Source organism: Neophocaena asiaeorientalis, unplaced genomic scaffold (assembly GCF_003031525.2).
Source record: "Neophocaena asiaeorientalis asiaeorientalis breed wild unplaced genomic scaffold, Neophocaena_asiaeorientalis_V1.1 scaffold504, whole genome shotgun sequence".
Classification (NCBI taxonomy): Eukaryota; Metazoa; Chordata; class Mammalia; order Artiodactyla; family Phocoenidae; genus Neophocaena; species Neophocaena asiaeorientalis.
Genome location: NW_020174438.1, coordinates 4,045,259 through 4,073,093, shown reverse-complemented (window position 1 = coordinate 4,073,093; position 27,835 = coordinate 4,045,259). Strand labels below are relative to the sequence as shown.

Below are 27,835 nucleotides of genomic sequence, written 5' to 3'. Positions count from 1 at the left end.
ATGCAGGATCTGGGACCCACGGAGACCAAAGAGGCTGAAATTCAAGGCCAGAAGGTGGGGAGAGACTACAAGAGCCCCAAGGAAGATGCTGTCCAAGGTCAGAAGTAACTGGTCTCTGAGGATGATGCCCGTAGGTTTGACTTTGGTGGGAACAAGGTAGAGTTGAGAAGAGGCTTCTTGTCTAACTACTGGAGAAATAACTTATCTTGTGCAAATGGGGGAAATCCCGTATAAGGCAGTTGCCCCAACTGCAGGCTTAGAGCCATCCTGGCTTTCATTTGGGGTTTCTCCGCCCTACTCTGCCTGGCTCAAGTCCAAGGGTCACGAAAGGCCTTTAACAGCTCTGGACAGAACACGCCTTCCTCATTTCTCTCCTGATTCTGAGCCCTGACTTCCCACGAGATAGGGTCCTAACACTCCCAGCAGATGTGCCCCAGCCACTTCCCAAGTGTTTCCTAGCCACTATCAGCAAGCCACCATCGCTTCCCTGAGTATCTGGGGTCTCAGATATGAGCTTATGGGCTTCGCCAGTTGGGACCAAGGCCAGCCTTCAGGAAGTTGGTGGCAGGGGACTTGCTTCCCTTCTGAGCTCTATTTACCCATCTTCACACCATTGCAGGACTTCCTCACCCTACCTTCTGTGGGACATGGATAAGCATTTTAAATGTCATTATTTGTATATTCTAATCTAATGTACATTTTGAAAAGGCAAAATTTTATAAGTAGCAGCATAATTCTTACAGCGATTTGGGATAAGTTTAACAAACGATGTCACAAGAACCGTAGAGAAATTCTGCTTTTTGACCCAGTAATAGCACCCTTGCGATGTCATTCTAAGGAAACATTCAAGAGATGAGGAATATACTCATTCATGAATTTAGTAAGCTTGCTAAAGGTGTGAGGGCATGTGAGGGATCACTATGCAGGGCACTCTATTCCATCTTGCCAGCAACCTCTGACTTCCTGCATTCCCCTCACCCCTTTTCATTTGTCCACGCAGATGACCTCTGAGGCTCCAAATCCCGCCCCCCCATTCTAAAGAGCAACTCAGCTCTCCATAACACCTTCCCCAACACTCCCCCACCCAAACCCCCCCAAAGAAGGCAGTGAAAAGTGGTTATTCTTAGCATAGTTTTCCTCTTCCTCTCACATATACTATGGAAATTAGAAAGCTATTAGAAAAGAGAGAGGGTTAGCTCTGTATGTGCTGACATGAACAAAAGATGTTGATGATTTATCATCAAATGAAACAAACAGACAAGTTACAGGGTCATATATACAGTGTGATACCTTTGTATCCATGAGGTCTGGCAGGCTCTGTGTCAATCTGTTAGCTGTAGTTTCTTTCCTGTGGGGAGGAAATGGGATTGAGGTTATAATAGAGAGCATTCACTTTCTTACTCCGTATAAATATATTATTTGAACTTTGTTTATTTTACAATGAAAGTGTATTGATTGTGCAAGTAAGAAAGAAAAGAAGATGCAGGATTTCAGCATGGGGAAAGCAGGCCAAGGATTGCCAAGGCCCTGCCCTCTTGGAGAAGCAAATTTTTACCCTCAGCTAGTTTGCTCATTTTCCCCCAACTGCCTCAGGAAGCTGAGAGAGAGTGGGCTCTCCTGTTGGAGGCACTGCTCAGAAAGCCAGGCTTAATGCTCTTCTATTACTGCTGGCTAACAACCCTTCTCCCTCAGCCTTTCCAGACCACTCACCTGCATGCAGTGCACCAGGGTTGTATGGGGCCCGGAAGACCACTCCTTGATAGGTTCTTCTTCCTCTGGTGAGAGCCATGCCAAAAAACATGGGGTTCACCAGGACCACAAGCTCCTCTTCAACAAGGAGAGGTGAGGGGATTCTGAGTTGTTGATATCTCTTCTCACCTTTCTCGGCAGGATTAATCAGGCTTGGCCAAAACCAACCAGTAACACTGAATGAAAACAGAGAAGACAGAGAGCCTCAGTTCTATCCTGTCCACTGTGCCTCAACTCATAGGAAACAAAGGTAAGTCAACAAGCTGTGGTTTGTAACCACTTTAATGGATCAGGGGAAGTAAGAGCCTTGAATGTCCTCCCAGGTTAGATGGAAGTTTCCCTCCTGGGAGAAGAAAATTCCTGGCAAGTTAGTGCTGGTTGTTGGCAGGCCACCTCAGGTCCTTGCCTTGTGGCCCTCTCCATAGGGCTGCCTGAGTGTCCTCACAACATGGCAGCTGGATTCCCCAAGAGCCGGTGATCCAGGGGTGATCAGGCTACATCTTTTATGACCTAGACTCAGAAGTCACACATCATTTCTGCCACATTCTATTCATTAGAAGCAAATTAGTAAGCCTAGCCCAGACTTAAGAGGAGGGGAATGAGGCTCCACTTTTTGAAGCAAGAAGAAAGAATTTGTGGGCATATTCTAAAACCACCACAGTCATTACCTATCAGCCCTTGTATAGCTTCAAGAGACACAAAAATGAGTCACACAAAATCCCTGCCGTCAACCGCAAATCAATCAATGTGATACACCACATTAACAAATTGAAGAATAAAAACCATATGATCATTGCAATAGATTCAGAAAAGCTTTTGACAAAATGCAATATCCAGTTATGATAAAAACTCTCCACAAAGTGGGTGTAGACAGAACATACCTCAACATAACAAAGGTCACATATGATAAGCCCACAGGTAACATCATATTCAATGGTGAAAAGCTGAAAGTATTTCCACTAAGATCAGGAACCAGACAAGGATGCCCAGTCTCACCACTTTTTTTTTTTAATAAATCTATTTATTTATTTTTGGCTGTGTTGGGTCTTCATTTCTGTGCGAGGGCCTTCTCTAGTTGCAGCGAGCAGGGGCCACTCTTCATCACAGTGTGCAGGGCTCTCACTGTCACGGCCTCTGTTGTTGCGGAGCACAGGCTCCAGATGCGCAGGCTCAGTAGTTGTGGCTCACGGGCCTAGTTGCTCCACGGCCTGTGGGACCCTCCCAGACCAGGGCTCACCCGTGTCCCCTGCATTGGCAGGCAGACTCTCAACCACTACACCGCCAGGGAAGCCCTCGCCACTTTTATTCAACAAAGTATTGGAAGTCCTAGCCACAGCAATCAGACAAGAAAAAGAAATTTAAAAATCCAAATTGGAAAGGAAGAAGTAAAAGTGTCATTGTTTGCAGATGACATGATACTATACTTAGAAAATGCTAAAGATGACGCAAAAAAACTACTAGAGCTCATCAATGAGCTCATCAATAAGCTGGAGGATATAAAATTAATGTACAGAAATCTGCCACATTTACATACATTAACAATGAACTATCAGAAGGAGAAATTAAGGAAACAATTCCATTTACAATTGCATTAAAAAGAATTAAATACCTAGGAATAGATCTAACTAAGGAGGTAAAAGACCTGTACCCAGAAAACTATAAGACACTGATGAAAGAAACTGAAGACTAACAAAAACAGATAGAAAGATATACTGTGTTCATGGATTGACAGAATTAATAGTGTTAAAATGACCATACTACCCTAGGCAATCTACAGATTCAATGCAATACCTATCAATATACCAATGGCATTTTTCACAGAACTAGAATAAATAACTTTAAAATTTGTATGAAAACACAAAAGAGCAACAGCAGCCAAAACAATCTTGAGAAAGAAGAACAGAGCTGGAGATATCCCTCCAGCTCAACACAGCTAATCATCAGGGAAATGCAAATCAAAACCACAATGAGATATCACCTCACACCTGTCAGAATGGCCATCAGCAAAAAGACCACAAATAACAAATGTTGGCCAGGATGTGGTAAAAAGGGACGCCTTGTACACTGTTGGTGGGGATGTAAATTGGTACAGCCACTGTGCAAAACAGTATGGAGGTATGGAGGTTCCTCAAAAAACTAAAAATAGAACTTCCATATCATCCAGCAATTCTACTCCTGAGTATATCTCTGAAGAAAACGAAAACACTAACTCGAAAAGATGCATGCCCCCAATGTTCATAGCAGCATTACCTACAGCAGCCAAGATATGGAAGCAACCTAAGTGCCCATCAACAGATGACTGGATAGAGAAGATGTTGTATAAATATACATACAATGGAATATTATGCAGCCATAACAAAGAATAAAAATTTGACATTTCCCACAACATGGGTGGACCTGGAGTCTATGTTAAGTGAAATAAGTCACACAGAGAAAGACATACTCTATTTTATGTCTTATACATGGAATCTACAAAATAAAATGAATATAACAAAACAGAAGCTGAGGGCTTCCCTGGTGGCGTAGTGGTTGAGAGTCCACCTGTCGATGCAGGGAACACGGGTTCATGCCCTGGTCCATGAGGATCCCACATGCCCTGAAGTGGCTGGGCCCATGAGCCATGGCCGCTGAGCCTGCGCGTCTGGAGCCTGTGCTCCGCAATGGGAGAGGCCACAACAGTGAGAGGCCCGCATACTGCAAAAAAAAAAAAAAACTTTACACAAAAATTTATTGAAAAAAAAACAAAAACAGAAGCTGACTCACAGATATAGAGAACAAACTAGTGATTACAAATGCAGAGAGGGGAGGGAGGGGCAAGACAGAGATAGTGGATTAAGAGGTACAAACCACTCTGTATAAAATAAATGTTTCAAGGATATATTGTACAGCACAAGTAATATAGCCAATATTTTACAATAACTTTAAATGGAGTATAATCTATAAAAATTTTGAATCACTATGTTGTACATCTGAAACTAACATAAGATTGTAAATCAACTATACCACAATTTAAAAAAAAATTCTCTGCCCTCAAAAAACTTTTCGGCTTGACTTCCCTGGTGGTCCAGTGGGTAAGACTCCGTGCTCCCAATGCAGGGGGCCCGGGTTCAATCCCTAGTCGGGGAACTAGATCCCAAATGCATGCTGCAACTAAAGATCCCACGTGCCGCAATGAAGATCCAGAGAAGCCAAAATAAATAAATATTTAAAAAAAAAAAAAAAGAAAGAAAGAAAAACCTTTTGGCTTAACAAAGGAGACTGACAAGTCATACTGGATTATATAAGCAGTGGGAACACAGAGGACAAAGTTTTCTCCTGGGGGAGGGAGGACAGTGGGAGAGGAGTCTCTGAAAGGAGATAGAATCTGATGTGGGCCTCGGAGTGTGAGTAGGAATGTGTTAGATCAGGTGAACTGATGCTCAGCCCCCATTCCAAACTCCTTCTGGTGTTCCCTGCTCTGCAGGAGCTGCTAAGATAAAACTACATTTCCCAGACTTCTTTGCAGGCGACGCCCTGGAAAGGATTTAGGTTCCACTCTGTAAAACACACAAAAGCAAGATTTGGAGGGCAGGAATCAGGTGTGAGCCAAGCTCCCATCCCTTCTGCTATTTCTGCTGACGAGTCTGCCGTGGAGGTGTTTGCTTTTCCTACGGCACAGGTGGCGGCAGCCCCAGACACTGGCTCACAGGGATATCCTTTTGCTGTTGAGACTGTGGCTAGTGTGGCATAGTTCTGGAGTGGCAGCTATGTGCTTCCTGAGGGTAGAAAATGCTCAGGCCTTCCAGAACCTCTTCTAGAGTTGGACTGGAAGGGCTCAGAGCACAGGGACAGCTTGCCTCAAACTCTCCCTCCTATGTCTACTCCTCCTGGCCCCCTTGACTTCAACTCTTTCATATCCTTAAATGAGTGAGAGGCCACCCCTTTGCAAGGACTCAGAGGTGATCTTACTTTGGCAAGTGGCAGGATCTTGGAGCCTTAACTACAACTGGGAGTGAAGCCATTTCATTTTAACAACCAGTCGCTCCAAGTTAAAAACCATAAAATGCCAACAGAAACTTAAGCTGGCCCTCTACAGTCTTTTACTGTCTCCCTCACTGAACCCATCCACACATGCAAAGTTGTCAGTCAAATGGAAGTGTCGCTGGATTCATTTAAGGGATAAATGTGGGATCTTTAGAAAGTCTATAAGCCCAGCAGATGTCAGGAAGCCAGCAACTGATGTTTGCCTGTGGTCTCTGGGCTGTGTACCTGGGATGTGCAGGTTAGAACAGAGCTCACCTCCCCCCAGTCCTGGGCTGCAGAGACACTGACTTGTGATGGGGTTTTTATTGCTCTTGTTGTCAATCATTAATGTACCAACATCACATGCCAGCTTCCACAGGGCTCTCATTCTCCAGCAGGCTCCCCATCCCTGCGCCCACATACACATACACATACACAGCGTTTCAGATACTTGGGAGACTGACCTTCCCGCACTCATTTGATAAATATTTATAGCTTAAGAAACAACAGGCTGGAAAGCCCACAACAGCCATCAATCCCACCCACAGTGGGACTTGCCTGGTGTCAGCCTGGCTTGTAAACCTCTCTGAGTGCAGGGCAAGGCGTCCTGAGCAAGAGGCAATAAATACACACTGCTTGGTTGAGCCCCTAATTGACAGAATCTTGAAACCAGAAACCGAGTCTAGGGTTCCTGCGTAGCCCATGAGCCTTAGATGGGAAACAAGCATGAGGACGAGATGGATTTGACTTCTGAATGATGACTCTTTTTTGAATTGCAGTAAAGAGTCAGTATCCAGATGTCCCCCCAAAGACCTCCTTATTCAGCTTCTAAACATTTTCTAGATCCTGGACCCCTTTCAGAATGTGATTAAAGTTCTGGGTATTCTCCCCAGAAAAATACACACAGGCACATACACACAACACTGTGCATGTAATAACTTCAGAGACAGGCCTTCCAGAAGCTAAGAGTCTCACAGAGAAGGTAAACAAACAAACAAAAATGCACATGAATACAGAGGACAACGTGACGGGCACTCTGAAGGATTGTGGCGCTAAAGTATTTTGAGAGTTCATGGGGGAGAGAGGTCAAGTTGTAAGGTAAAGAGTCAAGCACAACAAGAAGGAACCAATCCTGAATGCATTCCCACGTCCTCCAGATGTCCACCGAGGGCTTCTGTACCTTGATGTCCAAGTGAGATGGCCTGGACTTCTGAATCCCGTGGACCAGAGAGTTCCACGTGCTCTCGAGCATTTCTGCTAGCTCCCTGTGGGGACCTCAGTCTCCTGGCCCTTCTACCTCTTGAAATTCTAGCTTCCTCACACACCACTTCTGTCCCCATATAACATCCCCCAACCCCAACACAAAATTCAGCCACTCCTTTGGCTTCCACGATAGAAAAATTCAATCCCACCAAGCATTTATACATACAGGTTTTACAAAATATGGGAGAATGGGTCCTGGGAAAGGGTCATATTATACAGCACCTGGACTTCTGCCATCACTGAGTCCCTCTGCCTTCTCTCCACACTTTTGTCTCTTTCCCCCTTTTTTTCAGAAGCAGCTTAAAGAGTTCCTGAGCCTTAGTGCCCGCTAACACCTAGGTCCGGGGTGAGGGTGGGGTGAGGGTTGGTGGGGAAGGAGAAGAACCCTCTCTCCAAGGACGGATCAAGGCATCCTTCCAAAGCACACACGCAGTGACTTCTCTAAGAGGAATTCAGCAATAAAAGTCTCTCCATCCCATTTGTATTGGTGAGTTGAAGAGAACAAAATCCACTCCAGCTAGATTAGGCAAGAAGGGATTTATGACAGGATATTAAGTGTCTTACAGAACTGCTAGGAGAAATGTAGAAAAGACTTTAGGTTGAGCTTTCAGAAAAGCCTCCCAAAGAAGATCTGGGCCACCATGGAAGCTGCTCGCTCCAAAACCACCACTGCTCCTGCCACAAGGTCACCAGCAAAATGCATGATCCTGGCCTCCCAACATCCATGAGGCTAGAGACAGGACACCGGGATGCCTGCTCACGCCACCAGAGAGAGCTCAGTCAGTCCCTCAACTGCAATGCCAGCAGAAAGAGCAGGGGCAGCAGAAGTATGGCCTCTGCCTGGCTTCCACCCAGATCTCTTCTGCCTCATACCTTGAGGTCTGATCATCCATCCAAGGAAAGACATCCGAGAGTCCATTACAGTCAGGATCCACAGGGCCTGCCCAACAGGTGGGGACTCTGATCTGAGCACTCATCCTTGTAATGTGGGTCACACATACTTGTGTGCCCTTCTCCTTGCCCCCAGGCAGAGCCAGGACTGGAATGAGTCAACGGGGCTCTAGGGGCACAAAGTAGAAGGAGGCACTCCCTCTATGGCTCATGCAAGTGCAAGGTCAGCACCTGGAGTGAGTGTCTCCTTAAATATTTGTGCACTTGGTGTCTTGCCTGCCTCATCTTAGTTCCAGCCAGCTCCCAGGGGATACTAACCTGCACTCCTTCCCCAACCTTTACAATCTGGAAACAGGTCCTGGCTGGACATTGTGGTGAGATTTCCTGCCACCTCCAGCTTGATTCCTAGGCCAGATGTCAGAGGGGGCACCAGGCTGTCTGAAAGCCAACATTCCTAGGCCCAGCTTCCCGAATCTAGGAGTCTTCAATAAACTGATTTATTTTGTACCTCTTAACCCCCACCCTTATCTTGCCCTTCCTAGATATAACATAAATAAACTATAATGACATATTGTACAACACAAGGAGTATAGCCAACATTTTACAATAACTATAAATGGAATATAAACTTTAAAAAGTGTGAATCAGGGACTTCCCTGGTGGCACAGTGGTTAAGACTGCAAGCTCCCAATGCAGGGGGCCCAGTTTCGATCCGTAGTCTGGGAACTAGATCCCACATGCATGCCACAACTAAGAAGTCCTCATGCCACAACTAAGAAGTCCACCTGCCACAACTAAGAGTCCACATGCTGCAACTAAGAAGCCCGCTTGCCACAACGAAGATCCTGTGTGCTGCAACTAAGACCCGGCTCAGCCAAAATAAATTAAATAAATAAATAAATATTTTTTAAAATTGTGAATCACTATGTTGTATGCCTGAAACTTACATAATATTGTACATCAACTATACCTCGGGAGTTCCCTGGTGGCGCAGTGGTTAAGAATCTGCCTGCCAATGCAGGGGACATAGGTTCGATCCCTGGTCCGGGAAGATCCTACCTGCCGCGGAGCAACTAAGCCCATGCGCCACAACTACTGAGCCTGCGCTCTAGAGCCCACGAGCCACAACTACTGAGCCCATGTGCCACAACTACTGAAACCCAAGCACCTAGAGCCTGTGCTCCTCAACAACAGAAGCCACCGCAATGAGAAGCCCGTGCACCACAACAGAGAGTAGCCCCTGCTCACCGCAACTAGAGAAAGCCTGCGCGCAGCAACGAAGACCCAACACAGCCAAAAATACATAAATAAATAAATGTATTAAAAAAACTATACCTCTATTTTTAAAAAACTAAGTAGAAAATAAACAGCTGTATTTAAATCCCTCTGTGCTGAAGTCTCATGAGGGACGCTGCTCCTTTGTCTTATGGAGTAAGGAGTTCCTTCTCCTTTTTCACACCAATAGGCAATGAAAGAGGTAGAATATGGCTAAGCTTACCCCACTTTCCACCAACTTACTCCCAAAGAGAGAAAAAGGAAGAAAAGCATTGTGGTAAGAATAAATAAGTTAGACTATATTAAAATTTAAAACTTCTGTGCATCAAAGGACACAATCAACAGAGTGAGAAAGCAACCCACAGAATGGGAGAAAATATTTATAAATCATATACTATGTAATGAAGAGTTAATAACCAGAATATATAAAGAACTCATACAACTCAATGATAAAAAAATAAACAACCTGATTTTAAAATGGGCAAAGGACTTGAGTAGATATTTATGCAAAGAAGATACATAAATGGCCAACAATCACATGGAAAGAGGCTCAATATCACTAATCATTAGGGAAATGCAAATCAAAACCACAGTGAGACACCACCTCACACCCATTAGGATGGTTACCTTAAAAAAAAACAACAAAAAAGCCACCAGAAAATAACACATGTTGGCAAGGATGTAGAGAAATTGGAAGCCTTGTGCACTGCTGGTAGGAAGGTGAAATGCTGCAGCCACTATGGAAAACAATATCACGGTTTCTCAAAAAATTACAAATAGAGTTACTGTATGATCCAGCAACTCCATTTCTGAGTATATACACAAAAGAATTGATAGCAGGGTCTTGAGGAGATATTTATACTGCCATGTTCATAGCAGCATTACTCACAGTAGCCCAAAGATGGAAGCAACCCAAGTACCCATTGATGGATAAACAAAATATATACATACAGTGGAATATTATTCAGCCTTTAAAAGGTAGGAAATTCTGAACATGCTGCAACATGGATGAACCTTGAGAACACTAGGCTAAGTGACATATGCCAGTCACAAAAAAACAAATTGTTTGATTCCACTCACATAATCAAATTCATAAAGACAGGAAGTAGAATGTTGATTCAGGGGCTAGGGGATGGGGAGAATGGAGAATTTAATGGGTATAGTGTCAGTTTTGCAAGATGAAAAGAATTCTGGAGATTTTTTTATACAACAATGTGAATGAACTTACCACTACTGAACTGTACACTTAAAAAGAGTTAAGATGGTAGGTTTTATGTCATGTGTATCTTACCACAATTAAAACATTTTTAATTAAAAAAAAAAAGAAAAGCATTGTGCACGAGCTGCCTTTCTCTGCCTTCTCTTTATAACAGTGTTTGAGGCTTACCATTTGGATGAGAAGGGGCCTTTAGAATACCTGCCCAAATCTGCAGGAGCACTATGTGTTTAATATAGTATAACATCTGCCATTGGCGGTGGAGGGGGTGGGGCACCAGGCATTGTGCTCAGTACGGTACTTTACTTGTGGTTCCTTTTTCTTTTTTTAAAATTTTTATTTATTTACTTATTTATTTTTGGCTGTGTTCGGTCTTCATTGCTGAGTGCAGGCTTTCTTTAGTTGCGGCAAGCAGGGGCTACTCTTCATTGTGGTGCACAGACTTCTCATTGCGATGGCTTCTCTTGTTGTGGAGCACGGGCCCTAGGCGCGCAGGCTTCAGTAGTTGTGGCGCGTGGGCTCAGTAGTTGTGGCTCGTGGGCTCAGTAGCTGTGGCTCTCGGGATCTAGATCACAGGCTCAGTAGTTGTGGTGTGTGGCACACGGGCTTAGTTGCTCTGAGGCATGTGGGACCTTCCTGGACCAGGACTTGAACCCATCTCCCCTGCATTGGCAGGTGGATGCTTAACCACTGTGCCACCAGGGAAGCCCCATGGTTTCTTATTTAATCCACATGAAGACCCTAGGGGGTAGGTCTAATTATTAGGGATGAAACTCAGACTTCAACGGGTTAAAGTCAGAGTCTGTGACTTACCAAGTCACAGAGCTAACACATCAGTGACCCTGAGACCTGACCCCAGGTCCAGTAGGGCTCCGAGGCTGGGTGGCCAGCACCACACCACACTGCCTCCCTGGCAGAGGCTGACTTTTCAAGGTCCATTTCAGGCTCCTTCCCAGCACGATCAGAACCCTGGTGTAAGAGGCTATCTTCCCCATTCCTACCACTGCCCCCATGAAATGTTAAATAAACGTACAAGGATAACTTTCCTCTTACCTCTTTGCAGCTGCCGCCCCAAGAGGCCCACCCAGACCAAATCACACACAGGAGGCGGCCAGCGGTGTGGTAGGTGGTATGCTGCCCTGGAAGGGAGACCGAGAGCTTTCCAGCCAAAGGGCCCTGGGTTGAAAGCCCAGTGCCACCGCTATGTAGCTGTTTGACACTGAGCACGTGACACTCTCTTTGAGCCTGATTCATTATCTGTAAAATGGGATAAGTGATCCTCACCTTGTAGGGTGATTAAAGGGTTTAAATGAGTATGTATACAGTCCTTCCTCAGCATCCGCAGAGAATCAGTTCCAGGAGCTTCCTCGGACGCCAAAATCCATGCATGTTCAAGCCGCTTATATAAAATGGGTACAGTGGGCCCTCCGTATCCGTGGGTTTTTCATCCATGGATTCATCCAACCTAGTACTGAGTGGTTGGTTGAATCAGAAGCTGTGAAACCCATTTAGGTCTTTAATGCATTTTGAGTTTATTTTTGTGTATGGTGTTAGGGAGTGTTCTAATTTCATTCTTTTACATGTAGCTGTCCAGTTTTCCCAGCACCACTTATTGAAGAGACTGTCTTTTCTCCATTGTATATTCTTGCCTCCTTTGTCATAGATTATACCAAAGGTATAAGGCCAGACACTATAAAACTCCTAGAGGAAAACACAGGCAGAACACTCTTTGACATAAGCCACGGCAAGATCTTTTTTGATCCACCTCCTAGAGTAATGAAAATAGAAACAAAAATAAACAAATGGGACCTAATTAAACTTAACAGCTTTCGCACAGCAAAGGAAACCATAAACAAGAAGAAAAGACAACCCTCAGAATGGGAGAAAATATTTGCAAATGAAGCAATTGACAAGGGATTAATCTCCAAAATATACAAACAGCTTATGCAGCTCAATATCAAAAAAACAGACAACTCAACCCAAAAATGGGAGGAAGACCTAAATAGACATTTCTCCAAAGAAGACATAGAGATGGACAAGAGGCACATGAAAAGATGCTCACCATCACTAATTATTAGAGAAATGCAAATCAAAACTACAATGAGGTGTCACCTCACACTGGTCAGAATGGCTGTCATCAAAAAATCTACAAACAATAAATGCTGGATAGGGTGTGGAGAAGAGGGAACCCTCTTGCACTGTTGGTGGGAATGTAAATTGATACAGTCACTATGGAGAACTGTACAGAGGTTCCTTAAAAAACTAAAAATAGGGCTACCATTCAACCCAGCAATCCCACTACTGGGCATACACCCTGAGAAAACCATAATTCAAAAAGAGTCATGTACCACAATGTTCATTGCAGCTCTATTTACAATAGCCAGGATGTGGAAGCAACCTAAATGTCCATCAACAGAGAAATGGAGAAAGAAGAGGTGGTACATATATACAGTGGAATATTAGCCATAAAAAGGAACGAAATTGGGTCATTTGCAGAGATGTGGATGGGCCTAGAGACTGACATACAGAGTGAAGTAAGTCAGAAAGAGAAAAACAACTATCATACATTAACTCATATATGTGGAATCTAGAAAAATGGTAGGTGATCTTATTTGCAAAGCAGAAATAGAGACACAGATGTAGAGAACAAATGTATGGAAGGAAGGGGGAAGGGGTGGGATGAATTGAGAGATTGGGATTGACATGTATACACTATTGATACTATGTGTAAAATAGCTAACTAATGAGAAACTACTCATTATAGTAGTTATAGTAGTATAGCACAGGGAACTCTACTCAGTGCTCTGTGGTGACGTAAACGGGAAGGAAATCCAAAAAAGAGGGGATATATGTATACATATAGCTGATTCACTTTGCTGTACAGCAGAAACTAACACAACATTGTAAAGCAACTATACTCCAATAAAAAATTAATTAAAAAAAAAATAGAAGAAGAAGCTGCAAAACCCAGCAGATTCAGAGGGCCAACTGCGTATACAAAATCTGTGTTGTCAGCCAAGGTTGCCTGTCCTTTGAAATTCAAAAACACTGGCTTGAATCTTATTTCAGCCTCTGCCAGGGACAAGATCCATCTAGAGATTTACTCCTGCACAAATTGGAATTGTGTCACTTTCCTTCGAAGGCAAAGAGGCTTGGTTTTAAATACTATTTTCTTCTCTGTTATCCATGAAAATTTCCAAGAACTGTGCCGGGTCCATCATAATCACTTTGAGGACCAAGCGGTCAAAGGAGGGGTAGAAAGGAACAGTCCTCCTTCTTAAAGCAGAGCTGGACCCCTCCACAGATGACTTCCAGGAGGACTTGATCTGTTCTGAGGTTTTCTGATCTAAGAAACAGAAAACCCAACCTGAAGGCATTAAATACCAGGCAACTTATTTGTCCCCAAAGCCTAAAGTTCAGAGGCAGGGTGAGCTTCTAGCACTGGGTTGTTCAGAGGCTCCCAATGTTTAGCAGGCTACACCTCTGTTTGCCTGAGTCTCTCCCCTCCCCCTCTCACCCCCATCAGCTCTTTCCAAACTGGCCTCTTGGGGTAGCAGGATGGCTCCTGGAAGCTTCCAGGGCGACATGCTACCTCATTCACAGCTAATGGATCGATGTGGTCACATGCCCACTCCTATGCCAAAGGGGTTGATATTATGTTGATGACTTAGGTCAGTTGGAACCTACCCCAAAACCAAAAGTTGACTTGATCCTTGACTTAAACCACATTGTAGTTATACACGGGGGGATAGCTACTGGTGGGCAACCGTATTATCTGCTACAAAACCCTTTATCAGTGTGCGTGTGTGTCATCCTGTATGTGTGATATGCCAGTGTGTGTAAAGTATGAGTGTGCTATGTGTATGTGATGTGTCTGTGTGAGAATGTGTGTGAGATGTGTGTATATAAGTGTAGGTGTGCTTGGTAATCATTTTGCAATGTACACAGGTCAAATCATTACGCTGTGCACCTTAAACTTATACAGTGCTGGATGTCAATCATATCTCAATAAAACTGGAACAATTTAAAAACCGTACTATGCTATGTGATTGTGTGTATATGTGTGTATGTGAAATGTGTGTGTGTGCTGAGAAGAACAAGTGTCCAAACTAAGTGTCGCTTCTGTTTGGGGCCTTTCACTCTGATCTCTGCTGCTATCACCTTGATGGCCACTAGGGGGCACTGTGCTCCCCTTTTAACCCTCTGGCCAATGTGTGTACAAAATCCTTTTCCCCTAAGCACAGATGAGAGGTTGGAAATTTTTAAAACAACTATACTAACAAAAACGAACAGAACGGAAATCAATTCAGAGAGCATAAGAAACATTCAAAGTTGTTTCTTACAACGTACATTGCGGAGCCAATAATTACCTCCTGTTTTCCGCAAAGCGCTGTCTGCCTTTGAGTCTTCCCAGCTCCTGGCTGTGACTTAGGGACACAGTCTCACTCCCTGCTTTGCAGAACAGTCTCCAAGAAACCTGTTCCCTCGCAGCCAAGGCCAAAACTCCCATCTGTGCTCACCATTTCACCTCAGGGCCCTTCCTCCCCACCCCCTCCTCTCTCCCTCCTCCCATCACTGTTCCAGGAGACTGCCCTTCCCAGCAGCAAGGGGCCCACAGTAAAACAGCTTCATTATACTCTGCAAGCTAAGAAGCAACACGATCTAAACACAGAAAGGTGGCCTCATGCTCTCCATCAGCGCACTTTAGACTCCGACGAGAGACCAGAAGGTCACCTGCTCCCCAAGCCCTAGTCTGGTGCGGGTTCTAGCTGCCTGACCTGCTGTCCAGCCCCTCCCCTTCCCCTTTCCTGTCCCTGTCCCCTTCCCTGCCCTCGCCTTGGCCCTTGCCCATCGGGCGGAACCAGTCCTGTGCAGCCCTCTACTGCCCTCTACTGGGGTTTTGCTTACACAGCCCTGGAGTTCACCAGCACCCCGGGACTACGGGACTCTCTTCCCCAGCTCTTTCAGAGTTCCCCTTTGGTCTGGCCGCTGGAACATAACTCACCAATATTTTAACCCACCCAACGCTTCTCAGATGCTTAATTAATCTTTTTAAAGCTGTAAGGGATTTAAAACTCTCATTCCCCAGGGCCAGGGTGAAAATTGAAAGAACTTACTTTTTCATTCATTCATGATTCAAATGTTTATTGCATGCTGTTTGCTAGACTCCGTGCTGGCACTAAGGACACAAAAAGGAATAAAAAAGAAACTATCCCAAAAAGGAATAAATAAGATGCTGGGATAAAATATAACAAGGAGAAGCTACTTGGATGAAGAGGAAGCAACTCTTCCTCACTGCAACTTTTGTTCTTCTCCTGCCCATCTCCACATAACAGCCAAAGTGACAATGTTATACACCGAGAAGTTGGAATATGTCACTTTCCTACTTCAAATCCATTAAGTGCTTCCATTTGTATTTAGGACAAAACCAAGCTGTCCCTACAAAATCTGGCCTATCTTTCCACTCCATCTTGTGTCCTTCTCTCCTGTGTTTTCATGTGCTCACCACACTTGTCTTTTTTTAGCTTCTGCAAATAAGCCAAGCTGTTTTCTGTCTCCCAACCTTTGGATATGCAGCTCCCTCTACCTCGAATGCTCCTACCTTCGTCTCCATGAAACTGGTTACTTCTTATTCTTCAAATGTCAGCCTAAATGTCACCCATCAGCAAGACCTTCTCTGTCTTCCCCATCCAAAATATGTCCACTTCTAGTTCTATCTGATATCAAAACATATTTTGAAACTTCAATTAATAAAGCAGTTTGATAGGAGAAGAAATTAATGAAACCAAAGAAAAATAAGAAATAGACTCTAACGCACAAGGGAATTTACTGTAAAGGTGGAAAGGTGAGATTTCAAATCATTGGGGAAAAGAGTAAATAAAATAAAAGTAAATAGTGGTAGCACAACTAGTCAGTACCTACTGAGATAAGAACAAAGCTGGGTTCTTATCTCACTCCTTACACCCAAGTCAATTCCAGATAGATCAAATATGAACTGTAAAAAATAAATCATAAAATACCTCTAAAAAGGGGGTTAACTAAATACTAATCTAAGAAAGAGGCTTTTCTGAGAAGGCTATGAAATCCAGAAGCTAGAAGGGGAAAAGTTAGTCAACTTGTCTAGGTAGCAATGTAACTTTGGTATGAAAAAAAAGGAAAACAACAACAAAAACTGAAACTTAAATGAAAGGCTAGGTTCCAAAACAGGGCAAACAAATTTAAAACATATTTGTCAAAGAGCTCTTTTCCTTAACTTAAATAGAACTGATATAAATGAATATATATATAAAAGCCCAACAGAAAAGTGTGCAAAGAATAGAAAGAGATCATAGAAAAGCAAATTCAAAGGATGATAAACATGCAGAAAGATGCTCTCACTCGTGTATACTTAAAGAAATGCAAATCAAAATGGTAAGAAAACATTTTTTTTTCACTTATCAAACTGGTACAAGGCTTCTCTGATGCTGGCAGGGATGTGAAGAAATTAATCCTCTCATCCACTTTTGATGGGAGGGGGGTACAAATTGATGCAATTTCTTACTACAGGTAAATCTGATAAATACAAAATTTTTAAAGGCACATGTCTTTTCATATAGCAAAAAATATGGTTATACCTACAAAAATTCAGTCACATATGTACAGTTATCTTTCTGGCAGAATTTTTATAAAAGCAAAACCCAAAGTATGCATTAAAAGTGAAATAAATTATCCATCATCTATGATTCCATACATAGAAAATCCCAAAGATGCCATGGAAAAACTACTAGAGCTCATAGATGAATTCTGTGAAGTTGCAGGATACAAAATTATTATATATAGAAACTGTTGCATTTCTATACTAACAATACACTATCAGAAAGAGAAATTAAGAAAACAGTCCCCTTTACAAACCCATCAAAAAGAATAAAATACCTAGGAATAAATCTAACTGAGGAGGTAAAAGAACTGTATTCAGAAAGCTATGAGACACTCATGAAAGAAATTGAAGATGACACCAACAGATGGAAAGATACACCATGTTCATGGATTGGAAGAATTAATATTGCTAAAATAACCACACTACCCAAGGCAATCTACAGATTCAGTGCAATCCACATCAAAATACCAATGGCATTTTTCACAAAACTAGAACAAATAATTTACAAACTTGTATGGAAACACAAAAGAACCCAAATAGACAACAATCACAATCACCTTGACTTCAGACTATACTACACAGTTACAGTCATCAAAACTGTGTAGTACTGGCACAAAAGTAGACACAGAAATCAATGGAACAGAATAAAAAGTCCAGAAATAAACCCATGCACTTATGGTCAATTAATCTACAACAAAGGAGGCAAGAAGATACAATGAAGAAAAAACAGTCTCTTCAATAAGTGGTGCTGGGAAAACAGGACAGCTACATGGAAAAGAATGAAATTAGAACATTTTCTCACACCATATACAAAAATAAACTCAAAATAGGTTAAAGACCTAGGTGTAAGACTGGATACCATAAAACTCGCAGAGGAAAATATAGGCAGAACATTCTTTGACATAAATCATAGCAACTTTTTTTGGATCTCTCTCCTAAGGCAAAGGAAACAAAAGCAAAAATAAACAAATAGGACCTAATTAAACTTAAAAGTTTTTGCACAGCAAAGGAAACCATCAACAAAATGAAAAGACAACCTATTGAATGAGAAAATATTTGCAAATAATATGACCAATAAGGAGTTACTATCCAAAGTATATAAATAGCTCATGCAACTCAATATAAAATAAATAAACCTGATTAAAAAATGGGCAGAACTGAATAGACATTTTTCTAAAGAAGACCTACAGATGACCAAAGGCACATGAAAAGACACTCAACATTGCTAATCATCAGGGAAATGCAAATCAAAACCCCAATGAGATATCACTTCACACCTGTCAGAATGGCTATCATCAAAAACATTACAAATAAATGTTGGTAAGGGTGCAGAGGACAGGAAACCCTCTTGCACTGTTGGTGGGAATACAAATTGGTACAGCCACTGTGGAAAACAGTATGGAGGTTCCTCAAAAAACTAAAAATAGAACTATCATATCATCCAGCAATTCTACTCCTGGGTGTATCTCCGAAGCAAATGAAAACACTAATTTGAAAAGATACATGCACCCATATGTTAAAAGCACCATTATTTGCAATAGCCAAGATATGGAAGCAACGTAAGTGCCCATCAACAGATGACTGGATAAAGAAGATGTGATACATATATACACACACACACACATATATACATACAATGGACTACTACTCAGCCATGAATAATAATGAAATTCTGCCATTTGCAACAACATGGATGGACCTGGAGGGTACTATTCTTAGTGAAATAAGTCACACAGACAAAGACAAATACTGTATGTTATCACTTACATGTGGAATCTAAAAGATACAACAAAGGAATGAATATAACAAAACAGTAACAGATTCACCAATATAGAGAACAAACTAGTGGTTATGAGTTGGGAGAGGGAAGGGGGGATGGGCAAGATAGGTGTAGAAGATTAAGAGGTACAAAATCCTATGTATAAAGTAAGTAAGCTAGAAAGTATATTGTACAGAACAGGAAATGTGGCTAATATTCTATAATAATTGTAAATGGGGTATAATCTATAATATTTTTGAATCACTATGTTGTATACCTGAAACTAATATAATATTGTAAATCAACTGTACCTCAATAAAAAATAAATAACATTTAAAAAAAATACATTATGGTACCGGCACAAAAACAGACACATAGACCAATGTAACAGAGTAAAGAGTTCAGAAATAAACCCACAACTTATGGTCAATTAATTACAACAAAGGAGGCAAGAATATACAAAGGGCAAAAGATAGCCTCAATAAATGGTGCTGGGAAAACTGGACAACTACATGCAGAAGAAGCGAACTGTAACTACTGTCTCACACCATGCACAAAAACAAACTCAAAATGAATTAAAGACTTAAATATAAGCCCTGGAGTCATAAAGCTTCTAGAAGAAAACCTAGGCAGTATGCTCTTTGACATTGGTCTTTGTAATTTTTTTGGATATGTCTCCTCAGGCAAGGGAAACAAAAGCAAAAATAAACAAATGGAACTATATCAAACTAAACAGCTTTTGCACAGTGAAGAAAACTATCAACAAAAGGAAAAGGCCACCTACAGAATGGGAGAATACATTTGCAAACTATTTGTCCAATAAGAGGTTAATATCCAAAACAGACAAAGAACTCACATAACTCTACCAAACTCACATAACTCTATCAAAAAAACAAACAGCCAGATTTTTTTAAATGGGCAGAAAACCTGAATAGATGTTTTTCCAAGAAAGACATACAGATGGCCAACAGGCACATGAAAAGATGCTCAGCATCACTAATCATCAGGGAAATCAAAGCAAAACCACAATGAGATACTACCTCACACCTGTCAGAATGGCTATTATCAAAAAGATTACAAATAACAAATGTTGGTGAGGGTGTGGAGAAAAGTGAACCCTCTTGCACTGTTGGGAATGCAAATTGGTTCAGCTAATATGGAAAAGAGTATGGAAAAAATAGAACTACCATATGACCCAGCAGTTCCACTCCTGAGTATTTATCTGAAGAGGACAAAAACACTAATTCAAAAAAAAATGCACCTGTATGTTCACTGCAGCATTATTTACAATAGCAAAGATATGGAAGCAACCTAAGTGTCCATCAGTAGATGACTGGATAAAGAAGATGTGGCACGTATATAATGGAATACTACTCAGACATTAAAAGGAATGAAATTTTGCCATTGCAACAACATGGACGGACATGGAGGGTATTATGCTAAGTGAAATAAGTCAGACAGAGACATATACTGTATGGTTCCACTTATATGTGGAATCTAACAAAATAAAACAAATGCACAAATATAACAAAGCAGAAACAGAGTTACAGATACAGAGAACAAACAGGTGGTTGCCAGAGGGGAGGAGTAGGAGAAGGAAAGAAATAGGTGAGAGAGATTAAGAGGTACAAACTTCCAGCTGCAAAATAAATGTCACAAGTATGAAATGTACATTGGCGGGAATATAGTCAATAGCTATGTAATATCTTTGTATAGTGACATATTGTAACTAGACTTATTGTGGTGATCAGTGTGGAATATATAGAAATATTAAATCTCTAAGTTGTGTAACAGGAAATAACATAGTGTAGAAGTCAATTATGTATATGTATAACTGATTCACTTTGTTATAAAGCAGAAACTAACACACCATTGTAAAGCAATTATACTCCAATAAAGATGTAAAAAAAAATTATACTTCAAAAACAAATTTTAAAACTCATAGAAAAAAAGATCAGATCTGTGGTTACCAGAGGCAAGGGTTGGGCGGAGGGGGAATTGGATGAAGGCAGTCAAAAGGTACAAACCTCCAGTTATAAGGTAAGTAAGTACTAGGGATGTAATGTACAACACCGTAAATATAGTTAACACTGCTGTATGTTTTATATGAAAGTTGTTAAGAGAGTGAATCCTGAGTTCTCATCTCAAGAAAAAAAGTGTTTTTTTCTATTTCTTTAATTTTGTATCTATATGAGATGATGGATGTTCCCTAAACTTATTGTGATAATCACTTCATGATGTATGTAAATCAAATGATTATGCTGTACACCTTAAACTTATATAGCGCTGTATGTCACTTATCTCTATACAACTGGAAGAAAAAAATTATCTGTCATTTACATGATGCAATTATGTGCAGAGATTAGAGAGAATAAGGGTGATCTGGACATGCCAATGGGGAAAGACTTTTAATACATTATTATTAATAATTTAATTTTAATTAATAATTAACTTTATTAATTCTCTTTTATTCTTGAAAGCATGCTGTAGAGGAAAATGATCCCCTTTGTATAATTTATAGCATTGACACATATATGGGTAAATGCATTTTTTTTTCCTGGAAGGAATCACAGGATTTTGCTTTTTACCTTTGGAGAGAGAAAATGAGATGGGAAGGGAAGGAGTGAGATTTTCCCTTTTCATTTTGTACTTCTCTGGAGTAAAGTTAAAGGACTTGAAAACTTTCACCTTGGATTTATATTATATTTTAACATTTTTTTTAATTTGCCACTCAACTGTTTGTAATGAAATTATGGTCTCAGCTATGAATGCCCCTTTCAATATATGTTCTGTGATAAACAACAGAATTCCTTTAAGCGTGTCTCCTTTACAGTGAGCGAGATGTGAACACTTTCTTAATCAAATGCACTGGAGGGATGTTGCAGGAGCAAGGGGCTTTCATGCCATTTTCCAGGGTTGGAGGGGTGGATGTGAGGACATAGGCTGGAGCCTGCCCCAGCCATGGCCAAGAGCGCTGTCCCTCTGTAACCGTGCTGCCTCGGCCTTCGTAGGATAACCTTTTCACAAAACTCAAAAACTTGAGGGACTTCCCTGGTGGTGCAGTGGTTAAGAATCTGTCTGCCAATGCAGGGGACACGGGTTTGAGCCCTTGTCTGGGAAGATCCCACATGTCACAGAGCGACTAAGCCCATGCGCCACAACTACTGAGCCTGCACTCTAGAGCCCGTGAGCCACAACTACTGAGCCCGTGTGCCACAACTACTGAAGCCCACACGCCTAGAGCCCGTGCTCCGCAACGAGAAGCCACCACAATGAAAAGCCCGCACACCACAACGAAGAGTAGCCCCTGCTCACCACAAATAGAGAAAGCCCGCAAGCAGCAACGAAGACCCAACCTAGCCAAAAATATAATTAATTAATTAATTAATTTTAAAAAAACTTGAGCCTCAGTGCAGCCTACATTCTTTAAAGGGCTCCTGCCCAAGCCAGGGCCCCAGACCACCCACACTGATGGCCTGTGCCCTTTCCTGCATCCCAGAAGCTGGGCTATTGCTTGTCCAGTGACTCCAGAACCGCTCCAGTTTACCCAAATCAGCCAACTTCTCTGCTATCCCATGGCAGAACCACACTGCTATGGACTGACTTGTCTTCCCCCCAGAACTCATATATTAATTAAGTCCTAACCCCCAGTGCAATGGTATGTGGAGATGGGGCCTTTGGGAGGTAAATAGGGTTAGCTAAGGTCATAGGGGTGGGTCCCTTACGGTGTGATTAGTGCCTTGTCAGAAAGCTTGCTTTCCTCTCCCTCAGTCATGTGAGGACACAGCCAGAAGGTGGCAATCTGCAAGCAAGGAAGAAAGCCCTCACCAGGTAACCTAATCAGCAGGCGCCTTGATCTTGGATTTACCAGCCTCCAGAGCTGTGAGATAAATTCCTGTTGTTTAAGCCCCCCAGTCTTGGTATTTTGTTATGGCAGCCCAAGCTGACAATTATACACACGTTCTCCAATGAAAGCTGGATTCCTCCTAAGGGACTGTCCTTCTTTGGGTATCCTCCCTCAGCCCTAGGGTACCAAAGTGTCTTTACATCATAGGATTACTCATTTATCACAATTAATAATTCTTTATGTTATACTTCCTCTATTTAACCTCCTGTGTGATTTCTGTCTCCTGATTGGACCCAAACTGCTTCACCAATATTTTCTATATTAGCACTTACTTATTTCATAGCACTTATCCTAATTTGTAATTTTTTAAATTTAATTACTTGTTGCTTGTGTGTCTCCCACTAGACCATACACTCCATGGTGACAAGGACCGTGTCTCTCTTCCGTATCTTTTTCAGTACATAGTCGGTACTTGGTAGACCCTTACTGACTGAGTGGAAAGCAGTAAAGTGTAGTGATTAAGAGCGTGGATTCTGGAGCCATACTCTGTGGGTTAAAATCCTGGCTCAGCCTCTTAAAAACTGTGACCTGGAGCAGAGTACTTAACTATGCTTCAGTTTCCCCATCTGTAAAATGGGGATAATAATGGTACCTACCTCATAGGACTCTTGTGAAAATTAAATTGGTTAATATACATAAAACTTCTAGAAGAGTTCCTGACACATAGAAAGTGCTGTATATACTATGTTATGTGAAGAAAGGTCAAAGGACATGAAGGTAGTCTGGTGACTGGTGGAAGGATCATCATCTTCAAATATCTGAAGGACTATCAGGTACAAGACCCGATTAGACAAAACTCCAACAGAAATGGAAAAGTATAGAAAAGAAGGTGGGCTAATAACAAAGCATTTGAAATGGCTTTAGCCGTCGTAGAGTGACCAGTCATTCTGGTGTGCCTGGCTCTGTGTAGGTTTTAAAACTGAAAGTCCTACCCTGGGAGACCACTTGGTCCCAGGCAAACCATATGGCTGATCACTCTAGCTATCCCCAACAAGACTTTCTTCATGAAGTAGTGAGTGTCCCTTCCTGACAGATTTGAGCAAAAGCCAAAGGGCCATGGTTCAGGGATGTTAGAGAAATTATCCCCATGTGAGGAAGAAACTGGGACTAGAAGAACTTTAACCCAGATAAAAAAAGCATATTTTAACAGAGAAGTAACACGCATCTGGAGACAGGAAAACCCTAGTTCAAATTCTGGCTCTGCCGCTTACATGCTGTGTGATCTTGGATAACTTAACTTCCTGAGCCTCAGTTCCTCGATCTATAAAATAGGAATAATCGTCCCTAACTTGTAAGGTTGTCATCTGGATTAGATATAATGGATGTAAAGTGATTTGCACAGTGTCTGACGTAATGTAAGTATTCGGAGGTCCAACTCTAGGATTCTCTAAGCCCAGGGTTTCTCAGCAGCTGTTCTCTAAGTGTGGTCCCTGGACCAAGAACACCAGCATCACCAGGAACTCATTAGAAATGCAAATTCTCCATCTCACCCCACACCTACTGAATCAGAAACTGGGACTGGGACCCAGAAATCTGAGTTTTAACTAGCTGTCCAGGTGATGCTTGTTACACTAAAGAGTTTGAAAAGCACTGCTGTAAGCAAGTCCTGTCTCTGAAACAGAAGAATGGGAAATCTCTCCAAAACTTGAAAAGTTTTCCCTTTATCCCACCATAATATAAAATTATTTTAAAATAAGAATAGTGCTGAAATGTTGATCCAAATGCCTTTTAAAATTACATATATATGTAAACAGGCTTTGTAAACAGGCTTCACCGGCAGGAGTCATCTACACTCTGGGGTAAATATTGATATGTCAGTATGACCGGGCCTTGGCATGCCCTCAGCCAAAAAGCACTGATAAATTGGCTTACTTTGGTTACACTGTGTAAACCACTAACTTGACCAATCATAAACTACACAGTTGAGTTGATTTCCCACACTCATAGAGGGGGTAAGTCGGTAGGGTAGCTGGAAAAGAATTTCTTAAGTTGTTATAACATACTTCTTTAGGCAGAAAGTCACCCTGAGGGTAAGTAGAAAGAATTCTCACTGGAGTGCACATTAATTTTTTCTCTGCCCTAACAAGTCCCAGAATATAGTGGTATGTTTATCACATACACAAATCTGGACAAAGCATCAGGTAAAAGTATTTTTAAACTGTTCTAAACTCATTTTATAAACAGACATCTTTTAATATACAAAATCTAAGATAACTCAGTCAAAACAATCCATCTTTCCTTGAATTTGAAATGCTTCTCATGATTTTTAGGGATGAATGAGAAGAACAATCCTCACTTTTCAAAGTTCTGAGAATATCTTCAAATGTTTATTTAAACAATCAAGCCGAAAGCTTCATCTACACAAAGCAATAGTATGCACATTCCTTGTGTACGTTTGCTTTTGGAAGCAATATCCTTTGCTGTGCTTCCAACTGTGGCTTTTATCAAGCAATTCAAAATCTATTTATGCACTGAGAATTCTAGGCTCCTCACACTGTGAGAGGGGAGTATTCAAAAAATATTCTGACCTTGAGGAAAGTCAGAGGGGAGAAAAGACTGCATTCAAAACAGGTATTTTAGGGACTTCCCTGGTGGTGCAGTGGTTAAGACTCTGAGCTCCCATTGCAGGGGGCCCAGGTTCGATCCTTGGTCAGAGAACTAGATCCCCCATGCATGCCCCAACTAAGGAGCTAGGCGAGCCTCAACTAAGAAGCCTGCCTGCCACAAGTGAGACCCAGCACAACCAAATAAATAAATAAAATATATTTTTTTAAATAGGTATTTTAGGGCTTCCCTGGTGGTGCAGTGGTTAAGAATCCACCTGCCAATGCAGAAGACACAGGTTCAAGCCCTGGTCCAGGAAGATCCCACATGCCACGGACCAACTAAGCCCATGCACTACAACTACTGAGCCTGCTCTCTAGAGCCCGCGTGCTGCAACTACTGAAGCCTGCGCACCGCAACGAAGAGTAGCCCCTGCTCGCCACATCTAGAGAAAGCCCGCGCGCAGCAACGAAGCCCCAACGCAGCCAAAAATAAATAATAATTAATAAAATAAATATATTTTTTTTAATCTTTAAAAAAATAAAAGGATTTTAGCTTGTTTCCCTGCTGATAGCAGTCTTGCAAACACGGTGAACGTTCCTAAAACCAGCCGGAATTTCTGCAAGAAGTGTGGCAGGCACCAACCCCACAAAGTCACACAGTATAAGAAGGTCAAGGATTCTCTGTATGCCTAGGGAAAGCGGCATTATGACAGGAAGCAGAGTGGCTATGGTGGCCAGACTAAGTCGATTTTCCAGAAAAAGGCTAAAACTACAAAGACAATTGTGCTGAGGCTTGAATGAGTTGAGCCCAACTGCAGATCTAAGAGAATGCTGGCTATCAAGAGGTGTAATGAGCACTTTGTGCTGGGAGGAGATAAAAAAAGAAAGGGCCAAGTGACCCAGTGCTGAGTTTATTTTGTTTTATTATGAAGACAATAAAAATTTGAGATTGTTTACTTTTAAAAATAGGTATTCTAAATATACTGTGATATACGGACTTAGAGAACAGACTTGTGGTTGCCAAGGGGGAGGGGGTCGGGGGAGGGATAGAGTGGGAGGCTGGGATTAGCAGATGTAAGCTATTATATATAGAATGGATAAACAACAAGGTCCTACTGTACAGCACAGGGAACTATATTCAATATTCTGTGATAAACCATAATGGAAAAGAATATTTTTTAAAATGTATATATATGTGTAACTGAATCACTTTGCTGTACAGAAGAAAATTTTTTTTACATCTTTATTGGAATATAATTGCTTTACAATGTTGTGTTAGTTTCTTCTGTATAACAAAGTGAATCAGCTATATGTATACATATATCCCCATATCCCCTCCGTCTTGCGCCTCCCTCCCACCCTCCCTAATCCACCCCTCTAGGTGTACAGCAGAAATTAGCACAACATTGTACTTCAATTTTTTAAAATGTAAAAAAAATAAATAAATAAGTATACTGTGATGTATACTGTCTTCCAAACTGAATATAGTTCAATGCCAAGCTATTTTTGGAGACAATAAGACGAACAGGCGGGACAGATTCTTGAATGATATTAACAAGGAAGGTTTCCTGGAGGAGATGGGACATGATAAAATAAAATTTATATTTTAAGGAAACATAAATTTCTTCCTGTCCATTTGGGCCTCCTCCCTCCCTCCCTCATGTGCAGTGTACATCTGCATCACACGGTAACCAGAGCTCCTCGAAGACGGGGATGCCGACTCGACACTAAACATCAATTTGTTTTCTTTCTTCTGATGCAAGCAACGTAACTTCTCAGAAGATTCACATTTCTTCCCAACTCTGTAGGTGGTCATAGTGACTTAACAGCTCGATTTATACATGTTTATCTGGACTGTGTATCTTTGGTGAACTTTAGGTAAAATGTCAGTGTACCATTTTGATGTATTTGTCTTGCAAACGTATTGCTCTATGACTGTGCCTTCGACTTCTAACAGGTGGAACAGTTCTCAGAGCTTCTGAGAGTCTGTCTCATGGGTTATAATCCTCAGTTTGGCTTAAATAAAATCCTCTTTCTTCTTCTTAACTTGATTGCTAATTGAATATTTGTCGACAGACACATGATGGATGTCGAAGAATTGGTAAGTTTTAATGCTGGGATGTATTCATTTGTCACTGGCCTTTAAAGAGTGTAATTCTTGCCATTAAGATTTTGCTTGAAACGCTTCCCACGTTCTGCCTACTCAAATCCTACCCATCTTTCAAAGCCACTTCAAAGTCCATCTTCTTTCCTTCCTTCAACAAGGATCAATAATAAAATCCTTAAAATAAGAAGGGATCTTGTGCTTCCTACCTTTGGGGACAAAAAGAAAGAGAGGATGGGAAGAGTTTGAGAGTGTGTGTCCTATCTGAAGTGAGCAAACTCCAAGGGATAGAGAGTTGGTCGCAGTTTCCAAAGTAAAGTCACATGAGTATTGGCCTATCACTTTACACCTCATCTTATTTCCATAACGATCCCAGGAGACAGATATGACCACCCACCATGGCCTCGCACCATTGGCAGATTACTGCATCCATGTCATAGGGCTGTTCTGAAGATTAAATGAGTTTTGGCAGGTAAAGTGCTGAAA

At 41.7% G+C, this 27,835-nt stretch overlaps 1 pseudogene; it reads left to right on the top strand.

Annotated features, from left to right (window-relative positions):
* On the top strand, positions 1-26,154 carry LOC112407617 (60S ribosomal protein L36a-like; annotated as a pseudogene).
* The last annotated feature ends 1,681 nt before the right edge of the window (positions 26,155-27,835 follow it).